The sequence below is a fragment of the Triticum aestivum genome, chromosome 5A, assembly GCF_018294505.1.
Source record: "Triticum aestivum cultivar Chinese Spring chromosome 5A, IWGSC CS RefSeq v2.1, whole genome shotgun sequence".
Classification (NCBI taxonomy): Eukaryota; Viridiplantae; Streptophyta; class Magnoliopsida; order Poales; family Poaceae; genus Triticum; species Triticum aestivum.
The window spans coordinates 620,756,665-620,762,664 of record NC_057806.1 but is presented as its reverse complement, the minus strand read 5'-3'; positions in this window follow the sequence as shown (position 1 = coordinate 620,762,664).

Genomic DNA, 6,000 nt, shown 5'->3' with positions numbered 1-6,000 from the left:
ATCCTTCAGTCACTTCCACCGAGCTACAAGAGCTTTGTGATGAACTTCAATATGTAGGGGATGGAAAAGACCATTCCTGAGGTATATTCAATGCTGAAATCAGCAGAGGTGGAAATCAAAAAGTAACATCAAGTGTTGATGGTGAATAAAACCACTAAGTTCAAGAAAGGCAAGGGTAAGAAGAACTTCAAGAAGGATGGCAAGGGAGTTGCCGCGCCCGGTAAGCAAGCTGCCGGGAAGAAGCCAAAGAATGGAACCAAGCCCGAGACTGAGTGTTTTTATTGCAAGGGAAGTGGTCACTAGAAGCGGAACTGCCCCAAATACTCAGCGGACAAGAAGGCCGGCAACACTAAAGGTATATGTGATATACATGTAATTGATGTGTACCTTACTAGTACTCGTAGTAGCTCCTGGGTATTTGATACCGGTGCGGTTGCTCACATTTGTAACTCAAAGGAGGAGCCGCGGAATAAGCGGAGACTGGCGAAGGACGAGGTGACGATGCGCGTCGGGAATGGTTCCAAGGTCGATGTGATCGCCGTCGGCACGCTGCCTCTACATTTACCTACGGGATTAGTTTTAAACCTCAATAATTGTTATTTAGTGCCAGCTTTGAGCATGAACATTGTATCAGGATCTCGTTTAATTCGAGATGGCTACTCATTTAAATCCGAGAATAATGGTTGTTCTATTTATATGAGAGATATGTTTTATGGTCATGCTCCGCTGGTGAATGGTTTATTCTTAATGAATCTTGAGCGTAATGTTACACATATTCATAGTGTGAATACCAAAAGATGTAAGGTTGATAATGATAGTCCCACATACTTGTGGCACTGCCGCCTTGGTCACATAGGTGTCAAACGCATGAAGAAGCTCCATGCATATGGACTTTTGGAGTCTCTTGATTACGAATCATTTGACACGTGAGAACCATGCCTCATGGGTAAAATGACCAAGACTCCGTTCTCAGGAACAATGGAGCGAGCAACCAACTTATTGGAAATCATACATACTGATGTGTGCGGTGCAATGAGTGTTGAGGCTCACGGTGGCTATCGTTATGTTCTCACCCTCACTGATGACTTGAGTAGATATGGGTATGTCTACTTAATGAAACACAAGTCTGAGACCTTTGAAAAGTTCAAGGAATTTCAGAGCGAGGTTGAGAATCAATGTGACAGGAAAATCAAGTTCTTGCGATCAGATCGTGGGGGAGAATACTTGAGTCACGAATTTGGCACACACTTAAGAAAATGTGGAATAGTTTCACAACTCACGCCGCCTGGAACACCTCAGTGTAATGGTGTGTCTGAACGTCATAATCGCACTCTATTGGATATGGTGCGATCTATGATGTCTCTTACCGATCTACCGCTGTCATTTTGGGGCTATGCTTTAGAGACTGCCGCATTCACTTTAAATAGGGTTCCGTCGAAATCCGTTGAGACGACACCGTATGAATTATGGTTTGGGAAGAAACCAAAGCTGCCGTTTCTAAAAGTTTGGGGATGTGATGCTTATGTCAAGAAACTTCAACCTGAAAAGCTCGAACCCAAATCGGAAAAATGTGTCTTCATAGGATACCCTAAAGAAACTATTGGTACCTTCTACCTCATATCTGAAGGCAAGATCTTTGTTGCCAAGAATGGGTCCTTTCTAGAGAAAGAGTTTCTCTCGAAAGAAATAAGTGGGAGGAAAGTAGAACTTGATGAAGTATTACCTCTTGAATCGGTAAGTGGCGCAGCTCAAGAAAATGTTCCTGAGGTGCCTACACAGACTAGAGAGGAAGTTAATGATGATGATCATGAAACTTCAGATCAAGTTGCTACTGAACTTCGTAGGTCCACGAGGACACGTTCCGCACCAGAGTGGTACGGCAACCCTGTCTTGGAAATCATGTTGTTAGACAACGGTGAACCTTCGAACTATGAAGAAGCGATGGCGGGCCCGGATTCAGACAAATGGCTGGAAGCCATGAAATCCAAGATAGGATCCATGTATGAAAACTAAGTATGGACTTTGACTGACTTGCCCGATGATCGGCGAGCCATAGAAAATAAATGGATCTTTAAGAAGAAGACAGACGCGGATGGTAACGTAACCATCTATAAAGCTCGGCTTGTCGCTAAGGGTTATCGACAAGTTCAAGGGGTTGACTATGATGAGACTTCCTCACCCGTAGCGAAGCTGAAGTCCGTCCGAATCATGTTAGCAATTGCTGCATTCTATGATTATGAGATATGGCAAATGGACGTCAAAACGGCATTCCTTAATGGTTTCCTTAAGGAAGAATTGTATATGATGCAGCCGGAAGGTTTTGTCGATCCTAAGAATGCTGACAAGGTGTGCAAGCTCCAACGCTCGATTTATGGGCTGGTGCAAGCATCTCGGAGTTGGAACATTCGTTTTGATGAGATGATCAAAGCGTTTGGGTTTACGCAGACTTATGGAGAAGCCTGCATTTACAAGAAAGTGAGTGGGAGCTCTGTAGCATTTCTCATATTGTATGTGGATGACATACTGTTGATGGGAAATGATATAGAATTCTTGGAAAGCATAAAGGCCTACTTGAACAAGTGTTTTTCAATGAAGGATCTTGGAGAAGCTGCTTATATATTAGGCATCAAGATCTATAGAGATAGATCGAGACGCCTCATTGGTCTTTCACAGAGTACGTACCTTGACAAGATATTGAAGAAGTTCAAAATGGATCAGTCAAAGAAGGGGTTCTTGCCTGTATTGCAAGGTACGAGATTGAACACGGCTCAATGCCCGACCATGGCAGAATATAGAGAAAAGATGAGTGTCGTCCCCTATGCCTCGGCCATAGGGTCTATCATGTATGCTATGCTGTGTACCAGACCTGATGTAAACCTTGCCGTAAGTTTGGTAGGAAGGTACCAAAGTAATCCCGGCATGGAACACTGGACAGCGGTCAAGAATATCCTGAAGTACCTCAAAAGGACTAAGGATATGTTTCTTGTTTATGGAGGTGACGAAGAGCTCGTCATAAAGGGTTACGTCGATGCTAGCTTCGACACAGATCTGGATGACTCTAAGTCACAAACCGGATACGTGTATATTTTGAATGGTGGGGCAGTAAGCTGGTGCAGTTGCAAGCAAAGCATTATGGCGGGATCTACATGTGAAGCGGAGTACATGGCAGCCTCGGAGGCAGCACAAGAGGCAATCTAGGTGAAGGAGTTCATTACCGACCTAGGAGTCATACCCAATGCGTCGGGCCCGATGACTCTCTTCTGTGACAACACTGGAGCTATTGCCCTTGCCAAGGAGCCCAGGTTTCATAGGAAGACCAGGCATATCAAGCGTCGCTTCAACTCCATTCGTGAAAGTGTTCAAAATGGAGACATAGATATTTGTAAAGTACATACGGACCTGAATGTGGCAGATCCGTTGACTAAACCTCTCCCTAGAGCAAAACATGATCAACACCAGAACTGCATGGGTGTTCGATTCATCACAATGTAACTAGACTATTGACTCTAGTGCAAGTGGGAGACTGTTGGAAATATGCCCTAGAGGCAATAATAAAATGGTTATTATTATATTTCTTTGTTCATGATAATTGTCTATTGTTCATGCTATAATTGTGTTATCCGGAAATCGTAATACATGTGTGAATACATAGACCACAACACGTCCCTAGTGAGCCTCTAGTTGACTAGCTCGTTGATCAAAAGATAGTCATGGTTTCCTGACTATGGACATTGGATGTCATTGATAACGGGATCACATCATTAGGAGAATGATGTGATGGACAAGACCCAATCCTAAGCATAGCTCAAAGATCGTGTAGTTCGTTTGCTATAGCTTTTCCGAATGTCAAGTATCATTTCCTTAGACCATGAGATTGTGCAACTCCCGGATACCGTAGGAGTGCTTTGGGTGTGCCAAACGTCACAACGTAACTGGGTGACTATAAAGGTACACTACAGGTATCTCCGAAAGTGTCTGTTGGGTTGGCACGAATCGAGACTGGGATTTGTCACTCCGTATGACGGAGAGGTATCTCTGGGCCCACTCGGTAATGCATCATCATAATGAGCTCAATGTGACCAAGTGGTTGATCACGGGATCATGCATTACGGTACGAGTAAAGTGACTTGCCGGTAACGAGATTAAACGAGGTATTGGGATACCGACGATCGAGTCTCGGGCAAGTAACGTACCATTTGACAAAGGGAATTGTATACTGATTGATTGAATCCTCGACATTATGGTTCATCTGATGAGATCATCGAGGAGCATGTGGGAGCCAACATGGGTATCCAGATCCCGCTGTTGGTTATTGACCGGAGAGTCGTCTCGGTCATGTCTGCATGTCTCCCGAACCCGTAGGGTCTACACACTTAAGGTTCGGTGACGCTAGGGTTGTTGAGATATTAGTATACGGTAACCCGAAAGTTGTTCGGAGTCCCGGATGACATCCCGGACGTCACGAGGAGTTCCGGAATGGTCCGGAGGTGAAGATTTATATATAGGAAGTCAAGTTTCAGCCATCGGGAAAGTTTTGGGGGTAATCGGTATTGTACCGGGACCACCGGAAGGGTCCCGGGGGTCCACCGGGTGGGGCCACCTATCCCAGAGGGCCCCATGGGCTGAAGTGGGAGGGGAACCATCCCCTAGTGGGCTGGTGCGCCCCCTTTGGGCCTCCCCCTGCGCCTAGGGTTGGAAACCCTAGGGGTGGGGGGCACCCCACTTGGCTTGGGGGGCAAGCCACCCCCTTGGCCGGCGCCCCCCCTTGGAGATTGGATCTCCTAGGGCCGCCCCCCCTAGGGACCCTATATATAGTGGGAGGGAGGGAGAGCAGCCTCACCCTAGCCCCTGGCCTCTCCCTCTCCCTCCCGTGACACTCCTCCCTCTCCCTGTGCTTGGCGAAGCCCTGCCGAGATCACCGTTGCTTCCACCACCACGCCGTCGTGCTGCTGGATCTTCATCAACCTCTCCTTCCCCCTTGCTGGATCAAGTTGGAGGAGACGTCTTCCCAACCGTACGTGTGTTGAACGCGAAGGTGCCGTCCGTTCAGCGCTAGGTCATCGGTGATTTGGATCACGACGAGTACGACTCCATCAACCCCGTTCTCTTGAACGCTTCCGCGCGCGATCTACAAGGGTATGTAGATGCACTCCCCTCTCCCTCATTGCTAGATGACTCCATAGATTGATCTTGGTGATGCGTAGAAAATTTTAAAATTCTGCTACGTTCCCCAACATGTCAAAATTTGCATCGACGTAACCCTTTACGACGAACCTTTTTGTCACCTCCATAATCGAGAAACATATCCTTATTCCACTAAGGATAATTTGACCGCTGTCTAGTGATCTACTCCTAGATCACTATTGTACTCCCTTGCCAAAAATAGTATAGGGTATACAATAGATCTGGTACACAGCATGGCATATTTTATATAACCTATGGCCAAGGCATAGGGAATGACTTTCATTCTATCTCTCTCTTCTGTCGTGGTCAGGTTTTGAGTCTTACTCAACTTCACACCTTGTAACACAGGCAAGAACTCTTTCTTTGACTGTTCCATTTTGAACTACTTCAAAATCTTGTCAAGGTATGTACTCATTGAAAAACTTATCAAGCGTCTTGATCTATCTCTATAGATCTTGATGCTCAATATCTAAGCAGCTTCACCGATGTCTTTCTTTGAAAAACTCCTTTCAAACATTCTTTTATGCTTTGCAGAATAATTCTACATTATTTCCGATCAACAATATGTCATTCACATATACTTATCAGAAATGTTGTAATGCTCTCACTCACTTTCTTGTAAATACAGGCTTGACTGCAAGTCTGTATAAAACTATATGCTTTGATCAACTTATCAAAGCGTATATTCCAACTCTGAGATGCTTGCACCAGTCCATAGATGGATCGCTGGAGCTTGCATCTTTTGTTAGCACCTTTAGGATTGACAAAACTTTCTTGTTGCGTCATATACAACTCTTCTTTAGTAAATCCATTAAG